The following is a 22,576-nucleotide window of genomic DNA, read 5'->3' on the forward strand; positions in this document are numbered from 1 at the left end:
AAGAAAATTAATTTCTGTTTATTAAAGCCACCCACTTGTGGTATTTCTGGTATAGCAGTAACTATTCTGAGGCTTAGGTTAACACTAAAAACTTAGTCATGAAGACCCAGGGCTCCTTTTTTTCTGAGATAAATGTGGTCTTGCTAGTGAAATCTCTCAGGCCATGACCCTGGAAGAGTAGATTGCTTCTGTCTATGCCAAGGTGTGGATATAGCCTTTGTTTAATTTTTGTGAAGTTTAATGAAATAAAATAATATGCAAGATAGTCGACTAAGTTCAATCATTGAAACTTTTCATCTCTGTGAAGAATTAGTCATTAATGTACCTTAGGTTATTGGCAAATCAAGTGATTTAAAATTTTTTTTAATATTAATATCTGATATTTTCATTATTAGTCTTATTAATGTACCTTGACTGGAGATACTTTAAATGTTTGTCAGCTTATTTTTAATATGTAGAATTTTGAAGGCAAAATAACAGAACATGACCAGACCCTACCAGCCCCCTTGGCATGTCTCCTCTGTTACTAACCCCTGTCAGGGACGACACTTCTGACACCAGAGAGCAGTGTTGCCTGCTGTCTTAGTCATCTAGCGCTGCCATAACAGAAATTTATTCTCTCACAGTCTAGTAGGTTACAAGTTGAAATTCAGGGTGTCAGATCCAGAGGACAGTTTTTTCTCTGTGTCGGCTCTGGAGGAAGATTCCTCGTCCTCAATCTTCCCCTGGTCGAGGAGTTTCTCAGGCACAGGGACCCCAAGTCCAAAGGATGGACTCTGCTCCCAGTAATACTTTCTTGGTGGTATGAGGTCCCCAACTCTCTGCTTGCTTCTCTTTCCTTTTATCTCTTAAGGGATAAATGTTGGTGCAGGCCACACCCCTGGGAAACTCTCTTTACATTGGGTCAGGGGTGTGACCTGAGTAAGGGTGGTGTTACAATCCCAGCCTACTCCTTTTTAACATAAAATTACAATCACAAAATGGAGGACAACCACACAATGCTGGAAATCATGGCTGAGCCAAATTGATACACACATTTTTGGGGGACATAATTCAATACATGACACTATTCAATGTTCAAGAGCAAGTTTCAGAGTCTCTTCTGGCATTCATTTTGGTCTTTTCTTTCTTTCCTGTCTTTTTAATGATCTCTTTGTGTAGAATGTCCTTGATGTCATTCTACAACTTGTCTGCTCTTTGATCATTAGAGTTCAAAGTATCAAATCTATTCTTAACATGGTCTCTAAATTCAGGTGAGATATACTCAAGGTAGTACTTTGGTTCTCATTGACTTGTTCTAATTTTCTTCAGTTTCAACTCGAACTTGCATAGGAGCAATTGATGGTCTGTTACACAGTAGGCCCCTGGCCTTGTTCTCACTGGTGATATTGAGGCTTTCCATTGTCTTTTTCTACAGATGTAGTCAATTTGATACCTGTGTATTCAATCTGGTGAGGTCCCCGTTTACGTTGGTAAAAAAAGGTATTTGCAATAAAGAAGTCTTTGGTCTCGCAAAATTCTATCATGTTATCTCTGGCATCATTTTTATCACCCAAGCTATATTTTCCTTCTACGAATCGTTCTTTGTTTCCAACTTTTGCTTTCCAATTACCAGTAATTATCAATGCATCCTGAGTGCCTGTTCGATCAGTTTGAGACTGCAGAAGTTGGTAAAAACCTTCAATTTCTTCACCTTCGGCCTTAGAGGTTGATGCGTAAATTTGAATAATAGTCGTGTTATCTGGTCTTCCTTGTAGGCATATGGATATTATCACTGACAATGTTGTACTTCAGGATAGATCTTGAAATATTCTTTTTGACAGTAAATGCAATGCCATTCCTCTTCAAGTTATCGTTCCCAGCACAGTAGACCATATGATCGTCTGATTCAAAATGGTCAATGCCAGTCCATTTCAGCTCACTAATGCCTAGGATGTCCATGTTTATGCATTCCATTTCATTTTTGATGATGTCCAATTTTCCTAGGTTCATGCTTTATACATTCCATATTCCGATTATTAATGGATTTTCTGAGTCGTGCTGCATCAGCAAATGGAGGTCCCAAAACTTGACTCCATCCACATCATTAAGGTTAACTCTACTCTGAGGAGGCAGGTTTTCCCCAGCTGTCTTTTGAGTGTCTTCCAACCTGAGGGGCTCATCTTCTGGCACTATATCAGGCAGTGTTCCACTGCTATTCATAAGGTTTTCACTGAATAATTCTTTTCAGAAGTAGACCACCAGGTGCCTCTTCCTTATCTGTCTTAGTCTGGAAGCTCAGCTGAAACCTGTCCACCATGGGTGACCCTGTTGGTATTTGCATACCAGTGGCATAGCTTCCAGCATCACAGCAATGGGCAATCCCCCACAGTACAACAGACTGACAGACACGGGAGTGAAATAAGATAATATTGTCTAATTTCTCTTAAACCATGGAGCTTTCATTGAAGGTACACTAGAGGAACTAGTTGCCCATGTTCTTATATAGGTTAAAAAACCAAAAAACCAAACTTCTTGCCATCGAGTCAATTCCAACTTGTAGTGACCCCATAGGACAGAATAGAACTACCCCATAAGGCTTCCTAGGAGAAGCTGGTGGATTTGAACTGCCAACCTTTTTGTTAGTAGCTGAGCTCTTAACCACTGCTCCATCAGGGCTTCTTTCTGAGGCATCACATAATCCTCTAAGCTTTTGTTAGTCTACCAAGTCAGAATGATGTGCCCACTATTGTTTTAATATCCACCTCTTTAATTTAGTTGGAACCTAGGCATCTTTCCCAAGCCATGGTGTTTTCAATTGCCTCATATGCATATGAAAGCTGGACAATAAAATAGGAAGATAGAAGAAGAACTATGCATTCAAACTGTGGTGTTGGTGAAGGATATTGAATATACTGAGGACTGCCAGAAGAACCAACAAATCTCTCTTAGAAGAAATACAACCAGAAATCTCTGCAAAGTGAGAATGGCAAGACTTTGGCTCACTTAAAGCTTTAGACATGTCATCAGGAAAAATTAGTCTCTAGAAAAGGGTATCATGTTTGGTAAAGCAGAGGGCCAAGCAAAATGAGATAGATTAACGAAATAGTCACAATAGTGACTCAAACACACCCATGATCATAAAGATGACATAGGACTAGGCAGCATTTTGTTCTGTTATACATAAAGTCTCCATAAGTAGAGCCAACTCAGTGGCACCTAACAACAACAAGGCATCCTTCACATATATGTGAGACTGTTGGGCCTGTTCTGTTTCTTCTCTTTTTTTTTTTTTTCATAAACTGCATATTCATTTCTGTTCCTTTTTTTTTTAATTGAGCTTCTAGTCTTTTTCCTATTGATTTATATGAGCTTTTACAAATTCAGGGAATAACACTTCAGTTTCCAAGTGAGCTTTTTCCCTAGTTTTTGTTATTCTTTTGACTTAGCTTATAGCCTCTTTTCAGATGAAAAAATGTTTTAATTTTTATGATTTCAATGTTTTAAGGTTTTCTTTTTGACCTTCTCTACTCCAAGGGCATAAAAGAAGCCTCCCATACTTTCTGACTCATAGTTTTATCTGTTCTTTAAAATTTTTTTTTAAATCTATTTTGAATTAATTTTGGAATAACACATGGTAGAGATTTAGCTTTATAATCTTCCAAAAGATAAGTCAGCTAGCCTGGCTTAAACCCAGCTCACTTACCATGTATTGTTCTTCAATGCACCAATTTATATTTATTAATTTAAAACGCTTCTAAATGAAGTACGAGAGGAATGCAGAAAAAACTCCCAAGTTTAAGTATTCAGCTCAATTAATTTTCATACAAGGAGCCCATCCCAGATCATCATCAGTACCCCAGACACTCCCTTCCTTCTTCCCTCAAGTCACTCTTCTCCTCGGGCAATAACTGCCCTGACTTTTAACACCATTGACTGGTTTTGTCTGTTTTTCAACTTTATACAAATGGAGTCATACAGAATCACACTCTTTTGTGTCTGACCCCAGTGGCTATGTGTCGGGATCTACTCGACAGCAACAGGTATTGCCTGTACTGTAGTTCATCCACTCCCATTGCTGCATAGTATTCTATTGTGTGAACACACCACGGTTGATTCATCCATTCTGTTGTTGATGGGCATTTGGGTAGTTTCCAGTTTGTGGGCTATTGCAACTGCGCTACTATGAGCATTCGTGTATGTACCTTTTGTTGAACTTATGTATGTACTTCTGTTGGGTGTGTAATTGCTGGGTCATAGGGAATATATGTGTTTCATTTTAATGGAGACTACCAAACCTTTTTGCAATGAGGTTGTATTACTTTACAGTCCCACCACCAGCATACATGAGTTTCAATTGCTCCACATCCTTGCAAACATTTCATATTGTCAGTCATTCTGTTTTAGCCATTATGCTGACTAAATAGTGATGTTTTATTGAGGTTTTAATTTCCTTTTTTCTTGATGAGGAGTAAGTTCATGCACATTTTCATGTATTTATTGACTATTTGGTTACCCTCTTGTGAAATGCCTGTTCAACTTCTTGCCCATTTTTCTATTTGGTTGTGTGTCTTTTTCCTAATTAATTTTAGGAGTTCTTTATATATTCTGGAAACCCTGGTGGCATAGTGGTTGAGTGCTACAGCTGCTAACCAAAGGGTCGGCAGTTCGAATCTGCCAGGCACTCCTTGGAAACTCTATGGGGGAATTCTACTCCGTCCTATAGCGTCACTGTGAGTCGGAATTGACTCAATGGCACTGGGTTTGGTTTTTGTTTGGTTATATATTCTGTCCATTTTTAGATATATACATTTTAAATATCTTCTTCCACTCTGTGGCCTGAAATTTTCCAAATCTTAATGGTGTTTTCTGACATAACCTTTGAACCTAATATAGTCCAGTTTATCATTTTTTCCTATTATGGTTAATATTTTTGTGTCCTGCTTAAGAAATATTTCCTTATGTCACAGTGATAAAGTGATTTTTTTTTTTTTTTTGCCTTTTATATTGAGATTTGAAATCCATCTGGAATTGACTTTCACTTATAGTGTGAGATAGGGGTCAAGATATAATTTTTTTCCACTTGGCTTTCCAGATGACCCAGCACCTTTTATTGGAAAGGCTGTTCTTCTTCACTCCATTGCTGTGTTACTTTTGTGATGGAGGTTTATCAAGGAGCTCCTACAAGGCTATTTCTCATTTGTTTCTCTGTTTTCCAAGGAGGCTGTTATGAGGCAGTTTATTATCTTAGTTCTGGTGAGGTATGGGGCTTTCTGCTTTGACCCCTTTAGGGCATAGCTACAGGCTATAAATAAAGCTGCTTAGCAACAGAATGGCATTAGCTCCTCAGTAACAATGTGCCCTACCATTTCTGTTATTGTCATTTGTCCCCTTTTGTTTTAGTGCCATCCTGTGTATGGACCACAGGGAGCTGGCACCTTTGACTACTCTTGCTATTGTTCACTGTCTACTTAAGTAATAAACTAAATCTAAAAAAAGGGTTGCTGTTTTTTTATCAGATAAATCTCTCCAGCCTGGTCTTGCCTTGTATTTGACATGTGTTAATCTTTGTTGGCAGCCCTGGTGGTGTAGTGGTTAAGTGCTACGGCTGCTAACCAAAGGGTCAGCAGTTTGAATCTGCCAGATGCTCCTTGGAAACTCTATAGGGCAGTTCTACTGTGTCCTATATGGTTGCTCTGAGTTGGAATCCACTTGATGGCACTGGGTTTGTTTGTTTTTTAGTCTTTGTTTATATATATGTTTTAAGTTTGTACTTGTTATTTAATTCTTTTTTTTTTTATTGTGCTTTAGATGAACGTTTACAGCTTAATTTCTCATACAAAAATTTATACACAAATTGCTATCTGGCACTAGTTGCAATCCCTATAATGTGACAGCACACTCCCCCTTTCTACCTTGAGTTACCTGTGTCCATTTGACTAGCTCTTGTTCCTTCCTGCCTTCTTATCCTGCCTCCTCATCCTGCCTCCAGATAGGAGCTGACCATTTAGTCTTGTGTATCTGCTTGAACTAAGAAGCACACACTTCATGAGTATTATTTTATGTTTTATAGTCCAGCCTAATCTTTGTCTGAAGAGTTGGCTTCTGGTATGGTTTTAGTTCCAGGGCCATGTCTTCAAAGATTCCTCCAGGCTCAGTTAGACCATTAAGCCTGGTCTTTTTACTAGAATTTGAATTCTCCATCCCACTTTTCTCCTGCTCCATCAGGGACTCTGTTGTGTTCCCTGTAAGGGCGGTCATTGGTGGTAACACCATCTGGTTCTTCTGGTTTCAGGCTGATGGAGACTCTGGTTTATGTGGCCCTTTTGTCTCTTGGCCTAATATTTTCCTTGTGTCTCTGGTGTTCTTCATTCTCCTTTGCTCTAGGTGGGTTGAAATCAACTGAAGCATCTTAGATGGCTGCTTGCAAGCTTTTGAGACCCCAGAGGCCACTCACCAAAGTGAGATGCATAACATTTTCTTAATGAACTTTGTTATGCCAATTGACCTAGTCCCAATGGTCCCCAGACTCCAGCCTCTGCTACTCTGTCCCTCCAAGTGTTTGTTTGTGTTCAGGAAACTTCTTAGCTTTTGGTTTAGTCCAGTTGCACTGACTTCCCCTGTCTTGTGTTGTCATTCCCTTCACCTAAGATAATTCTGGTCTACTATCTAGTTAGTGAATTCCCCTCTCCTTCCCCACCCTCTAACCATCAAAGAATGTTTTCTTCTGTGCTTAAACCATTTCTTGAGTTCTTATAATATTGGACTTACACAATATTTGTCCTTTTGAGACTGACTAATTTCACTCAGCATAATGGCTTCCAGATTCATCGATGTTATGAAATGTTTCACGGATTCATCCTTGTTCTTTATTGTTGCATAGTATTCCGTTGTGTGCATATACCATAATTTGTTTATCCATTCATCTGTTGATGGGCACCTAGGTTGTTTCCGTCTTTCTACTATTGTGAACAGTGCTGTAATGAACACTGGTGTGTATGTATCTACTTGTGTGATGGCTCTTATTTCTCTAGGATATATTCCAAGGTGTGGGATTGATGGATTGTATGGCAGTTCTATTTCTAGCCTTTCAAGGAAGCTCCAAATTGATTTCCAAAGTGGTTGTACAATTTTACATTCCCACTGGCAGTGTATAGGTGTTCCAGTCTCTCCAACATTTATTTATTTATTTATTTTTGGATTAGTGCTAGCCTTGGTGTGATATGGTATCTCATTGTAGTTTTGATTTGCATTTCTCTAACGGCTAATGATTGTGAGCATTTCCTCATGTATCTGTTAGCTGCCTGAATGTCTTCTTTGGTGAAGTGCCTGTCCATATACTTTGTCCATTTTTTTCATTGGGTTATTTATCTTTTCATTGTTGAGGTTTTGCAGTATCTTGCAGATTTTAGAGATTAGACACTGATCTGATTTGTCATAGCCAAAATTTTTCCCCAGTCTGTAGTTTTTCTTTTTACTCTTTTGGTGAAGTCTTTGGATGAGCGCAAATATTTGATTTTTAGGAGCTCCCAGTTGTCTAGTTCCTTTTCTGGTGTTTGTGCATTGTTAGTTATGGTTTGTATTCTGTTTATGCCATGTATTTGGAATCCTAGCATTGTCCCTATTTTTTCTTCCATGATCTTTATCATTTTACATTTAATATTTAGGTCTTTGACACATTTTGAGTTAGTTTTTGTACATGGTGGGAGGTATGAGTCTTTTTTCATTTTTTTGCAGATCCATTTATGTCAGCACCATTTGTTAAAGAGACTGTCTTTTCCCCAATTAACAGACTTTGGGCCTTTGTCAAATCTTCTTTCTTTATGGAATTAAAAAGGTTATTTAATTTATTCATCTTCCCTATTTCATGTCAGCTGTATAAGTGTTTTAACGATTGTCTTCAGAGCACAGCTTTAACATATCTTTAAGATTTAATACGTTGAATTTCTTTAACGATTGTTTTCTAGATTTTGATTTTGGTTTCTTCTTTTGCCCAACTGTTATTTGCATATTCTTTTTAAACTTCTAAATATTTTTTATTTATTCCTTTTTGTGATTACTTTCTGGTTATAGCCTGCTATGATCAGAGAACATGATTTGTATAGTTTAAATTTGCTTCTTTGTGGCAGGTATTGTTAAATTTTGTCAATATTTCATGGATGCTTGAGAAATATGCATCATTTTGCTCAGAGTCTCTGACTTCTTCCCTGTTTGTGTTTATCTGACACAGGTGTGGTAGGGGCCAGTTAAGGTCCTGTCAGTCTCCCCCTAACTCCACTGTGCGTGGAGAGCTATGATCATTATGACTTTATTACTGATTGCAACTTTGGTCATGGTTCTCTGTCCCTCCTTGTCTTGTTTAACAGCCTCTGCTTGAAGCTCAAGCTCATCAGATATTAGTATTGCAAATCCTACTTCTTTTTAGTTACAATTTTTTTTAGTATGTCTTTGTCCGTGCTTTTACATGTACATTTTATTAGAACTGTCAACTAGAAACAACACAGTATTGGACATTGATTTTTTTTTTATCTGCTGTATTAACTGGTTTCACTTTTACTTACATATATGCACACATATATAATTTTAGATTAAGTAACAAATTTTATATACAACTGTTATGTGTTAGTACCACCTTCCCTTTTTTTTCTTTCCTTTGGTTCTCTCCTCCCCTAACCTATCTGTTCTGTCCAAATCAGGTCCCATTTACCCATGCAGAGTAGCCATGATGACAATCCAGTGTTTCCTCTTCCAGATTTTTCCCTTGCTATATGCAGGCATAAAGCAAGGGGAAAAAATATATATATACATATCATACAAAGAAAACAAAAATTCTCACAGCTGGACCAATAAGCAACATCATGATAAAGAGAAAATATTGAAATTGTCAAGGATTTCATTTTACTTGGATCCACAATCAACACCCATGGAAGCAAAAGTCGAGAAATCAGACAAAATATTGTGTTGGACCAATCTGCTATTTTTAAAAGACCTCTTTAAAGTGTTGGAAAGCAAGGATGTCACTTTGAGGACTAAGGTGTGCCTGACCCAAGCCATGGAGTATTCAATTGCCACATATGCATGGGAAAGCTGGACAATGGATAAATAGGGCCAAAGAAGAATTGAAACCTTTGAATTGTGGTGTTAACAAAGAATATTGAATATACCATGGACTGCGAGGAGAACAAACAAATCTGTCTTGAAAGAAGTACAGCCAGAATGCTCCTTAGAAGCAAGGATGGCAAGATTTCATCTCACATACTTTGGACATATTATCAGGAGGGACCAGACTCTGGAGAAGGACACCATGCTTGGTAAAGTGGAGGATCAACAAAAAAGAGGAAGACCCTCGATGAGATGGATTAACACAGTAGCTGTAATAATGAGCTCAAATGCAGTAAAGATTGTGAGAATGGTACATGACTGGGTAGTGTTTTGTTCTGTTGTTCACAGGGTTGCTAGGAGTTGGAACTGACTCTTTGCCAACACGTTTCAAAGGCTGTGATGCTGGAAACTATGCCACCAGTATTCAGATACCAGCAGGGTCACCCATGGAGGACAGGTTTCAGCTGAGCTTCCAGACTAAGACAGACTAGGAAGAAGGACCTGTCAGTCTACTTCTGAAAAGCATTAACCAGTGAAAACCTTATAAATAGCAGTAGACCATTGTCTGATATAGTGCTGGAAGATGAACCCCCCAGGTTGGAAGGCACTCAAAAGACGACTGGGAAAGAGCTGCCTCCTCAAAGTAGAGTCGACCTTGATGACGTGGATGGAGTCAAGCTTTCAAGGCCTTCAATTGCTGATGTGAAATGACTCAAAATGAGAAGAAACAGCTGCAAACATCCATTAATAATTGGGATATGGGATGTATGAAGGATGAATCTAGGAAAATTGGAAATCATCAAAAATGAAATGGAATGCATAAACATTGATACCCTAGGCATTAGTGAGATGACATAGGTATTGGCCATTTGAATCAGGCAATAATATATTCTACTACGTCGGGAATGACAACTTCAGGAGGAATGGTGTTGCATTCATTGTCAAAAAGAACATTTCAAGATCTACCCTGAAGTGAAGCGCTGTCAATGATAGAATAATATCCATACAACTACAAGGAAGACCAATTAATACGACTATTATTCAAATTTATGCACCAACCACTAAGGCCAAATGTGAAGAAATTGAAGATTTTTATCAGCTGCTGCAGCCTGAAATTGATCGAACATGCAATCAGGATGCATTGATAAATACTGGTGATTGGAATGCAAAAGTTGGAAACAAAGAAGGATCAGTAGTTGGAAAATATGGCCTTGGTGATAGAAACATTGCCGGAGATCGAATGATAGAATTTTGCAAGACCAACGACTTCTTCATTGCAAATACCGTCTTTCACCACACAAACGGCGACTCTACATGTGGACCTCGCCAGATGAAACACACAGAAATCAAATTGTCTACATCTGTGGAAAGAGACGATGGAAAGCTCAATATCATCAGTCGGAACAAGGCCAGGGGCCGGCTGTGGAACAGACCATCAATTGCTCATGTGCAGGTTCAAGCTGAAACTGAAGAAAATCAGAGCAAGTCCACGAGAGCCAAAATATGACCTTGAATATATCCCACCTGAATTTAGAGACCATCTCAAGAATAGATTTGACCTCTTATGAGTGCCTCTGCTGTGCCTCCAAAGGTTTTGGTATGTGTTTTCATTCTCATTTGGTTCTTGGAATTTTTTGATTCCATCTCTGATTTCTTCTATTACCCAGTGGTTTTCAAACAGGGTGTTACTCAGTTTCCATGTAATCAATTTTTTTTTTTTCCTTGCTCTTTCTATTCTTAATTTCTGCTTTGATGGCATTGGTCAGAGAATATACTTTGTATTATCTTAGTGTTTTGGATTTTGTTGAGGGTTGCTCTGTGGCCTAAGATGTGGTCTATTCTGGAGAATGTCCCATGTGCTTTGGAAAAGTATGTGTACTTTGCAACTGTTGGGTGGAGTGTTCCATATATATGTATAAAGTTAAGTTGGGTGATTGTGCCCTTTAGCTCTTCTGTATCTTTATTGAGTTTGTTTCTAGATGTTCTGTCCTTTACTGAGAGTGATGTGTTGAAGTCTCCTACTATTATTGTGGGACTGTCAGTTTCTCTTTTCAGTGCTGTTAGAGTTTGTTTTATGTATTTTGGAGCCCTGTCATTGGGTGTGTAGATGTTTATTATGGTTATGTCTTCATGATGGAGCATCCCTTTAATCATTCTATAGTGCCCTTCTTTGTCTTTTATGGTGGATTTTTTTCTAAAGCCTGTTTTATCTGAGTATTGCCACTTCTGCTGTCTTTTGGTAGCTGTTTGCCTGATATATTTTTTCCCATCCTTTGATTTTTAATAAATTTACAACTTTGTTTCTAAGGTGTGTCTCTTGTAGACAGGATATTGATGGATCCTGTTTTTTAAGCCATTCCGTCACTCTGTGTCTTTTTATGGGTGCATTTATGCCATCTACATTCAGTGTAAGTATTTATAGGTGTGAGTTTATTGCTACCATTTTGTAGTGCTTTTTTTTTTTTTTTTTTTTTTTTTGTGGTGCTGACATTTTCTTTGTTTCTCTTACTCTCCTGTGCTGAGTTCTTTAGTTTGTGGATTCTTTTTTCATTTCTTTTGTTTTTGTAGATTTTGCTTTTACTGAGACTTTATGTTTTTCTTCTTTATTTTGATGAGTAGGTTTTGTTAACTTTCTTTGTGGTTACCCTTATCTTCCTAGATTTGAACCAGTCTATTATTACTTGATATCACCTTGCCTTCCTTTCCATTAGAATGTTCTATACCTGCACTGTTTATTCTCTCTTTTATTGTTCTGACATTGTTGTCATTTACAGATTAACCTCTCTGTTTCCCTGTTTAATTCTTTTGGATTTGGATAGCCCATGAGAGTTCATTTCCTTGGTTGTTATCTGGCTGGTACAATATTGTGTCCTAGAATCAGGTTGTAGTCTGATATTGTTTGTTCTCAGCCCAAAGGTCTCCCTTTAACAATTCTTGAGAGTTTGATTTGTTTTTTACATCGTCCCTTAATTTCTGTTAATCTGGAAATATCCTGATTTCGTCATAATATCTGAATGAGAGCTATGAAGGGAGGTTAAGCAGCGGGGAGAAAAGTAGGGGGTGGGAAAGCATATATTGCTGATTACCAGGTGTTCCATCTTCTGCTGGGAGCTCTGTGAAGCTGCTTTCCTGTAATCCTGTCCACTGATCTCCAACCTTGGTTGGCAATTTTTTTGGTTCTTGGTTGGCAATTTTTTTTCTTTCAAGGTTTTATATATGCCTTCCTTATTGCCCTCTTGCCTGCATGGTTTCTGCCAAATAATCAGAGCTTAGTCTTATTTTTTCTCTTCTGAATGTGACTTTTCATTTTTCTTGAGCTGTTCTCAGGGTTCTTTCCTTGACTTTGGTTTTAGTGAGTGTAATTATAATATGCCTTGGTGATTTTCTTTTGGGCTCTATTCTATATAGGGTTTGTTGAGCTTCTTGGATGGTCAGCTTTTCATCACTCATGATATTAGGGAAGTTCTCTGTCAGCAATTCTTCAAATGATCTTCTCTGTGGTTTCCGTTTTCTCCCCCATTCTGGAATTCTAATCACTTGCAAATTTTTGCTTCTGATTGTATCTCACATAATTTCACAGGGTTTCCTTGTTCTTCTTCATTCTTTTTTTCTGATTTTTTCTCAAACAGAGTTGTATCCAAGTGTTTGCCTTCAATTTTGCTGATCCTGTCTCCCATCATTTCAAACTTGCTCCTGAGCCCTTCTGTGACACTGTCCATTTCTGAAATCTTGTTGTTTATCTTTTGGTTTTCTAGTTGTTGTTTTTCTATGATTTCTAGTTGTGAATTTATTTTTGCATTTTGTTCCTGTGTTAGTCTCCTGCATTCTTCCTTTTTTTGTCCATATTTTCCGTGAATTTGCCTGCCTTTTCCATGTATTTGTCTATTTTTTCCTCATTTTCATCTGCTTTTTGCTTCACCTCTTGGATACCTCTGAATATTAGAGATTTGAATTCCCTATCAGGTAGTTCTAGTGTCTTTTCTTCTGCTGGAAAGTCATCTGGTGTTTTATATTGGACGCCTACTGGAACCATCGTGTCCTTTTTTTTTTATATATATATATATGTTTTGATATTGTCTGCTTTCTTTGGGACATTCAGTATTTATTGTCTTTGTTTATTGTCTGTAGATTTGTTTGTTTCATCCTGCTCTTTTGTTTTATTTGGTTACATCTGAGCAGGCGGGCTGTGTGTTCTTAATTGTTTGCTTGTCTGTTAGCATGATACTTTTCACCTCCTTGTCCAATGCAGCAGGGCAAGTCTAGCTGAAGGAGAGGGGCTAGGATGAGCTGTTTGTAGCATGTACTAGGGCTGACAGGACAGGCTGGGAATCAGTGCAGGGTAGGTTCCAATAGGCTGTGCCTGTGCTGCTCAGGGGTGTGATGTTCAGCGCATGATTCAGATAAGCAGGTAGGAGGAGGGAGGTTGTGATGTGTGGAGCTAAGATGGGTATGGTAAAAAAGGAGAGAGAGGAGAGAGAAACATGAGCCAAGAACAAACAAAAAATCAAGAACGGTGATAAGGGAGCTCGCTGTTGGAGTTGAGAGATGAGAAACTCAGAAATGGAGTAAAACAAAAGGGAAAAAAAGTAAAAAGAAAAAAATAATAATAAATAAAAATTAGGAAAAAAAAAGAGAAATGCCTCCAGGGATCCCACTGGTGCAGCTGTGAGATTGGAGAAGTGGTTCCTAGGCCACAGTACAGAAGTGGTACAGCCTGGCTAGAAGGGGTAGAGATGTCATTCAGCACCAGGTGTTCAGAAGACAGGAAAAGTAGGTAATATAGAGAGATGAGAAACTAAGAAATGGAGAAAGACAAAAAGAAAAAAAAGAAGAAGAAATGCCCCCAGGGAGCCCACTGCTGTGGCTGTACATACCAGGGTAATGGCTCCCAAGTCACACAGTACAGCCCGGCTAGAAGGGGCTCCCAAGCCTTGAAAAGAAAAGCAAACAAAACAAAGCAAAAAAAAAAAAAAAGGCCCTGGGGGTCCCAACAGCATGGCAGCAGGCTGGGGAAGCTGTTTCCCAGTGGAGTGGTGCTTCACAGCTTCACAGAAGAAACAAAGATGGCACACGGAGCCAGGTGTTCAAGAGAAAGGAATGAGAGGTGGTGAGAGGCACGGAAGGTACCAAAAGAACTGGAAAAAAGCAACTCCAGCAACAAAGAAATGGCACTCTGGGAGCCAGCCAGTGTGGGTGGGGAGAATCCAAGCAGCAAGGGGCTGAAGCCAGTGCTTCCCAGCCAAGAGACTGCAGCTGGCAGGAAGCAGAGGAGGCTGAGCAGCAGGGGGAAAAATGGGGGGTGGGAAATTGTATATCACTGGCTACTGGGTGCTCTGTCTCCTGCTGGGAGTTCCTGGAAGCTGCTTTCCCATACTCTCTGTTCAATCTCCTATGTAAAAAAAAAAAAAGTGGGTGGGGCTAATCCAAGTGCCATGGACACAGCACTTCTCAGCCGACCAAGGGACCTCAGTCAGCTATGAAGCGGGGGAGGTTGAGCAGGGGGAGAAGGGTGGGGGTGGGAAAGTATATATCCCTGGTTACTGGGTGTTCCATTTCCTGTTGGGAGCTCTGTGAAGCTGCTTTCCTGTACTCCCTGTCCGCTAATCTCCAACAGGAGTCCAAGATGGTGAATCTGTACTGTGTTAGCTTATAGAGGACTTCCACACGTATCTCTCCTTGCTCTCTTTTCTGTCAGTTTCTTATTCCATTCGGTGCTTGGCTGAGTTCTTTATATCTTTTTTTGATGCTTAGGGTTCAAGGATTGACGTTTGTCTCTGTTTTACTTAGTTTTTTGGGCCTTTGCTGTGGAGGGACAACATGGTGCTTCCGTCTAAAGTGCCGTGTTGGCTGGAAGCCTTCAAATTCAATATTTTTAAGAAAATTAAAAAAAAAAGTATTCAGTTTTTAAAATTGGTGTTGATTGAGGGTTGGTCTGAATTACCTAACCAACAAACCAACCAACCCATTGCCATCGAGTTGGTTCCTATTCATAGCGACCCTATAGAACAGAGTGGAACTGCCCCATATGGTTTCCAAGGAGCGCCTGGCTGACTCAAACTGCTGACCTTTTGGTTAGCAGCCATAGCACTTAACCACTATGCCACCAGGATTTCCCTGAATTACCTAGTACACAATTGTTGGGGGAAGCCCTGGTGGTACAATGGTTAAGCACTTGACTGCTAACCAAAAGGCTGGCTGTTTGAACCCACCCAGCATTTCATTGGGAGAAAGATCTGGCAAACTGCTCCCATAAAGATTACAGCCTAAAAAACCCTATGGGCCAGTTCTACTCTATCACAAGGGGTCAAAATGGATTCGATGGCACCTAACAACACCACCACCACCATTACTGGAAACTAGAGGAGATGTTTTGGAATTTAATTTCATTTATATTAATTTCTATAAAATTAGTATGTATATGAGAACAGATCTTTTTATTCTTTCTGCTTTTTCATTTCTTATCTTGTGTTCTTCAGTAAGATTATACTATATATATGTATACATATATACATATTATTACATATTATTTTTAATATATAGGTCTTATGGCATTTTAAAAAATGTTTCTATGCATTTTAAGCTCTTTGTTGTTCTTGCAAATGTATGTATATGTATATATATATTTCCTTTTGTAGTTATTTTTTTTAAAGTATCTGTTGGTTTTTATTTATGTCCAGTCAGTTCACCTGAATCATAAATTTTACGTGGAGTCTCTAGGGTTGTCTAGGATACTCTCATACCATCAGCAAATATCTCCTATATTCTAATGTTTGTATGAAGTATATCATATTTTGTCTTGTATTCATTAGAACTACTCAATGTTGAAAACTAATGGGTACAGTGGACTTATAAGTCAGCGGCTTTATTATTTCATTATTTAGAATATTATTTACTTTTGGTTTTTAATATAAGTCGATGTCACATTTAGTAAGTTTCCTTCCACTCTCAGTGTTAATATTTTGGTTATAATTTTTACATCTATGTTCACAATTTTTTCTTTACTACTTTTGTGTTTTGTAATTACACTTATGCTGGCCATATAAAATAAATCAGAAGCTTTCTATCCTTTCCCATATCTACGTTCATGAAAGTATGTATTCCATAAAAGTGAGCCAAACATAGGTGTGGACCACCGTGGTCCTCATGCCTTTGCTAAGAGTTGTTCTCTTTTCTTTTTCTATGATAAATGGCATTCCTTGGGACAATTTGGGTACTCTATATTTTGCCTGAATACCACCCTTTTTCTCAAAGTGTTTAAATTTGTTGCATAATGTTGCCTATTGATTCACTTATGATTATTTTTAATCCCTCTCCCCTTTTATTCAAAGTAACGAAAACAAAACATTGATTGGCAGAGTCGACTCCAGCGACATACACATGCGAGTCGGAGCGAACTATGCCCCACGGTGCTTTCGACGTCTGATTTTCCCGAAGTAGATCGCCGGGGCTTTCTTCGGAAGTAATTCTGAGTGGACTCGGACCTTCAGCCTTCCAGTTAGCAGCTAAACAAATTATCTTTTTGCACCGGGGACTCCTATGACATTCCTAATCTTATACAGTTTTTGCTAACTTTATTTTTGTTAATCAGGCTCACGGAGGATTAGTCTCTTCTATTTGTCTTTATAAAACTCTTTTGCATTCTTTTTATATCTGAGATTACCCTATTTTCCAGTACCGATGCAGCATATATTTGGTCTTAATATATCATCCGATTTTAAGCCGCCTTCCTTTTTTTCCTATCATTTGTTTTATGGCTTATTGTTGCTTTTTTTAAGAGATGTTTCATGTATGACTATGTGGACATGTGGTTCTATCTTTTGGTAATTTGGAAGTCATATAGTCTGTTTTTTGTTCTCGTAGTAGTTATTTTTATAATTCTGTATATTATACTTAACCCAACGTTTTCGAATTTAGCAATCTCACAGAGCATCTGTTGACTGTTATGACTAAGAGAAAATTACCACTCTTCTGCTTCCTCTATCTTCCCCCTCCACCTCCAGACTTTCCTTGATTTTATCATTATTTTTAGTTCTTCTGGTGGTTCCCATTACAGTTTCAAGTAATGCTCATAGGCTCCTTTTTTTTTTTTTGTCTTACCCACTCCCATCTGTGACAGGTGAGGAAATGACAGCTCATGCATTTTCTTCTCCTTTTTTAGTGAATTTAATTTATTGAGGTTCATAAAGTACACTTTTGGAACTACATTGCTCTCAGCAATTTTCTCTTAGTTTTACATTTAAATAGGTTTCTTATTTTCTACCGCTCCATTTAATGTGACTTTTTTTTTTTTTAATCCCTTAAATGTTGAGATTCCAGCTCTTTTCAAACATCCAATGGTAATATATTCCTGAGTTATTTCCTGTGGGAGATGTTCCACTTCATGACTTTATACTTCAATTCCAGCTCTCTGCCTGTAGCAGACCTGGATTCCAGCATCTTTTCTACAACACTTGGTAACATGCAACACGTTACTATATGGTTTTCTGGGGAAGACTGAGGCCAAGCTGTTGTTTTGTCCCTGCATTTGTCAATTATCTGTTTTGTCTTTCCAAGGCATCTGAAGAACGGTTGTTATTTGTTTATTACAGTACACATATATATATTTACTGATTCAATAATTTTTACAAGCGTAATTCAGTAACAGTGATCACATTCATTATGTTGTACAATCATTACCACTATCCTTCCCCAAATGATTCCAAAACAACTAACAGAAGTTCAGTGCCCCCTAAGCAATGACTCTCCATTCTTCCCACACCTGGAAAGCTCTAATAAACTTTGGTCACTATACATTTGCCTACTTCATGTAAGTGGGATCATAAAATATTGGTTCTTTGTGACTGAATTATTTCACTTAGCATACTGTTTTCAAAGTTTATCCATGTTGTACGCATCAGGACTTCATTTCTCTTTATGGCTGAATAATATTCCATTGTACTAGTTATACCACATTTTGTTTATCCATTCGTTTATAATTATATTTTAAAACTTAGCTAGTCAAATTTTCTGACAACTTCTTAAAACCCTGGTTTTCCTTTATATCTGCAGACTAGTCTTCCTCAGGTTCAGAAAAATCCTTTTCTGTTTTGTCTTTGAAAACATTACCTGTTCCCTCTTTAGGAGCCCCTAGTTCATCAATGACAATTATCTTTGTATTAGACATACTTGTTCTCCACGGGTACAATCTCCTTTTTATTTGCATTCATGTTTCCCTTTTTCCTTTTGTATTCACAGGAAGGTTTCGGACTTTTCCTATTCGTGGGTAACTTGGCATTAAACCAATTCTCTTCTATTTCTTGGGATATTTCATTTGTGAAGTATGCACCGGCAATGTCTTGATTAAAAATTTTGATCTAAACTTCCGCTTTTTTTCTGGAATAGACCTTTACATGTGGAATTTCATATTACATTTCTTCTTCCTCTTTTTCCTTTCTTTAATCATTATATAATTCACTCAGTTATGTCATGCTATGGTTGCATAGGAGTTCCTGGGTGATGCAAACAGTTAAGCGCTCAGCTACTAACCAAAATGTTGGCAGTTTAATTCTACTCAGAGTTGCCTCAGAAGAAATGCCTTGTAATCTGCTTCTGAAAGATCACAGCTATAAAAACCCCGTGGGGCCCAGTTCTACTCTGACACACACGGGGTCTCTGTGAGCCACAGTCAACTTAACAACTGGCTTGTTGTGTTTTCTCTTAATGGTTGCATAAACACAAAAATAAGTTCTGTTTACATAACCTTTTTGTCTAGATATAGTTTAGCCCTCTGAGATCTGGTTCTCTTCCTCACTGAGATCTAGGCTTTCTCTGGGGTTTCACTAGGCTACTCTGAGTTCTCCGCATCAGAAGACCCCAGGTGGGGATGGCCTGGGCTGGAGTGGCCTGGGCTCTGCCACTTTCCTCAGGCTTTCTTTGGTGTCTTACAACCAGCTCCCTGCAGCCTGTTGGGGTGCAGATATACCTCCCAGGCCTCTGTTCTGGACTAGGGTACCTTTGGCTTCTGATCATTCTTCCTACTCAGCTCTTGCTCTCTTTGTGGAGGAAGAAGCTACCCAGCTCCTCCTACCTCTCTCCAGCATACACTCAACCAGTAACCAAACCAATTGCCATCAAGTTGATTCCGAATCCTGGTGACCCCATGTGTGTCAAAGTAGAATTGGGTTCCACAGAGTTTTCCACAGCTCATTTTTCAGAGGCGGATCACAGGACCTTTCTTCCAAGGTGTCTCTGGGTGGACTTGAACCTTTAACCTTTGGGTTAGCAGATGAGTGCATTAACCAATTTTACCAGCCAGGAATTTCTAGCATGCACTTAAACTCACTTAAAGGAGAAGAATGTAGAGACAAATGGAAACAAGTTCAAGGTCCCTGAATTGTTGCGTTCTTCTTGAATATTCTTCTTCCAGTTCCTGCATACTTAGTTGAATACCTTATTTACTATTTCTTTGACTAAATTGCTATTTATTTTTGGAGATAGTTATCTCTGCCTTTGTCATCTTTCTGTTTTTACTCATCTGGAAACCCAGTAGCTGTTACTGCCTCTGCTTGGAAATGACAATGGGTGGGGAGAGTTTTTCCCTGTGTAGAATACTTCTAGTGAACACCAAACTCTGCTCAAGCCACACCTACTTGTTCTTTCTCCAAGTTGGAGTTATTCATGACATTTTTTTCCCCAGAATTTTGCTTTTCACCTCCCTCTGTACTTCTGTCAAATGCAGGGTTGAGACTTATGTGGCAAGACATTGTTATGACTTGAATTGTGTCCCCTCAAAATACATGTTGACATGCTAATCCCTATACCTGTGGATGTAATTCCATTTGGGAATAGAATTTTTCTTTGTTATGTTAAAGAGACCATATCTGTGTAGGGTGTATTGTAACCAAATCACTTTTTAGTTATAAAAGAGATAGATTAGGCACTGAAGTAAGGAATCACAGATGGGGAAGATAGATGCTGCACCACATGAAGGTTGCCAAAGAACTGAGGAACAGAAGCTGAAAAGAAACAAGGATCTTCCCCCAGAGCCAACAGAGAAAGAAAATCTTTTTCTAGAGCCAGTGCCCTCAATTTGGACTTCTTAGCATCCTAAACTGTGAGAAAATAAATTTCTGCTCATTAAAGCCATGGACTTGTGGTATTTCTGTTATAGTAGCCCTGGGTAACTAAGACAACAAGCCAAGCTGAGAGGTTCTTAGAAATTTTCATTTTTCTCTGTTACTGGACAGCACATTTTCCTTTGTTGTTGTTGGGGTTTTGACATTTATTTTTTATCTGTCATTCTTTGTTTTAGGTTTTCTGGGAGATAGATTCTGATTTCTTCTTTTTGTCATCTTAAACCTGAAGTCCCCAGAGTTTTACAAGATAATGGCCTCCTTCACCCAATGAATCCAGGTCTCTGGAGACTGTGGCTCTCTCCCAAAACTCCCATTGCCAGAATTTATACTGCAGGTAAGCCGTGAAAAACCCATTGCTGTGGAGTCAATTCTGACTCATAGTGACCCTACAGGACAGAGTAGAATTGCCCCATAAGGTTTTCAAGGAGTGGATGACAGATTCAAGCCACCTACCTTTTGATTAACAGCCAAATGCTTAATACTGTACCACCAGGGCCCCGTGTTGTAGGTAGCTGGCCACAAATGCAATCACAGTTTGCCACCAATCACACACTTGTCAAAAGAACATGTGATTTTGGAAAGATCATTGAATAGATTTATTACCCACTCATTTCCAGCTTCTCTTATTTCAACCTGTATTGTTAGATCATTAAAAAAAAAAAAAAATTAAATGGCATATTTTAAGAGAAAATTAATAAAATTAGAAAACTCTTTGGAAAGGTAAACAAGATGATGCAAGTCCTGGAAACCATGCTGTCTTCACAAGGGGTCACCAACTCAAATGCCTGGAAAGGTGCATAGATCAATTGAAATTTGTAAAGTAACTAGGTATAAGAGAAAAGTGGTGAGGGGTGGTGGTGGAGAGACAGGGATGAATTGTAGTGTACATGCCATACCTAAAAGCATTAATGTTAAAATAGGTTATAATCACCCTGTGGACTTTCAGAAGAACTAACAAATCAATCTTAGAATGAATACTACCAGAATGCTCCTTAGAAGTGAGGATGGCAAGACTTTGGCTTGCTTACTTTGGACACGTCATCAGCAAAGACCAATCACTAGAGAAGGACATCCTATTTGGTAAAGTAGAGGGTCAGTGAAAATGAGCAAAACTCTCAATGAGGTGGAATGACACAATAGCTCCAACAATGGACTCAAACATACCAACCACCACAAGGATGGCGCAGGACCCAGCAACATTTTGTTGTGTTATACATAAGGTCTCCGTTTGTTGGAGCTGACTTAATGGCAACTAACATCTACAAACATGTGCAGCAAATTTGGTAAACATCAGTCTGCAAGGCCTGGCTTAGAGGAAATGCACCAACTTCCACAATCATTTGGTTGGGTGTTCTGATAATGCAACTAGAAAAATCTAGTGTGATATCATATGACATATACAAGCGTTTAACCACACATTGACTGTAGAACACTTCTTACCCATCTGTAGGGCAGTGAATTACTTTAATATGGCCCTTCTCACCATGATCTTTTGGCTCTTACAGAATGATTGGGTAGGACTATGCAAGTGGGGTGCTTCTGGCCCGCCAAGAGGTTTTGGACAGCCTGCTAATGCAAATAAGGTGCATGAACAGTTGGAGGGAATTGGTCAGTTTTGCCATCTTGTGAGACTTAAAAAGGGCCAGTTCCAGAGGTAAAGGGGGAACCTCACTACCATCAAGAAGAATTAGAATCAGAGTGCATCTTTTGAACCCAGAATCGCTGCACTGAGAACCTCCGAGAACCAGGGGACGTTGTAGTACTGAGGAGAGCGATACTGAATACTGAAGACATGAGATGGCAGCAGCACAGGATCAGCAAGCTAGGCTCATCTCCTTCCTAGCTGTTTCTGGAATTTTCCAAGCTACTTTCTGCCTCAGGACTCTCGCAATGATGTTTCCTTTCCAAGGAATGCCCTCACGAGGATCTTTATATAGCTCACGATTTTGTTAATGCAAAGACATTTGGACTACTTTTTATAACCCCCTTAGGTAGCACTTAGCACACATAATGGGCTGTGCATTATGCATATTACATAAATGAACAGCACAGTATAAGTTTCAGATCTAGCCTTTGGAGCAAGGCATATCTGGATTTGATTATCAGCTCTGAGACTACTAGTTTTGGGATCCTGGATCCTGAAATCTATTTTACCTTTGTCAGCCTCACTTTCCTCACATGTAAAATTGGGAAAATGACATATGCTTCATAAGGATTAAATATGACAATATGCAAAGTATTATAGTGCTTGATGCTGGATCCAAAATGGGCAATAATAATACATCAATAATAATCAATAACACATTTGATTAACTTTTCCACTTTATCAGTTAGAACTGCTTTTAAAATCTTTCTATTAAAACTATCTTGTGTCAAATGCA

General features: G+C 38.7%; 1 protein-coding gene across 1 annotated transcript in view; it reads left to right on the forward strand.

Moving 5' to 3' along the window:
- DIRAS2 (DIRAS family GTPase 2) overlaps window positions 1–20,429 on the forward strand; it is a 252,675-nt gene extending 232,246 nt beyond the window's left edge. The window contains exon 3 of the transcript XR_007518590.1: window positions 20,372–20,429. The gene's annotated coding sequence lies outside the window, so the exon portion shown is untranslated. The remainder of the gene's footprint in view (window positions 1–20,371) is intronic.
- The last annotated feature ends 2,147 nt before the right edge of the window (window positions 20,430–22,576 follow it).

The sequence above is a fragment of the Elephas maximus genome, chromosome 9 (assembly GCF_024166365.1).
Source record: "Elephas maximus indicus isolate mEleMax1 chromosome 9, mEleMax1 primary haplotype, whole genome shotgun sequence".
NCBI classification, from domain to species: Eukaryota; Metazoa; Chordata; class Mammalia; order Proboscidea; family Elephantidae; genus Elephas; species Elephas maximus.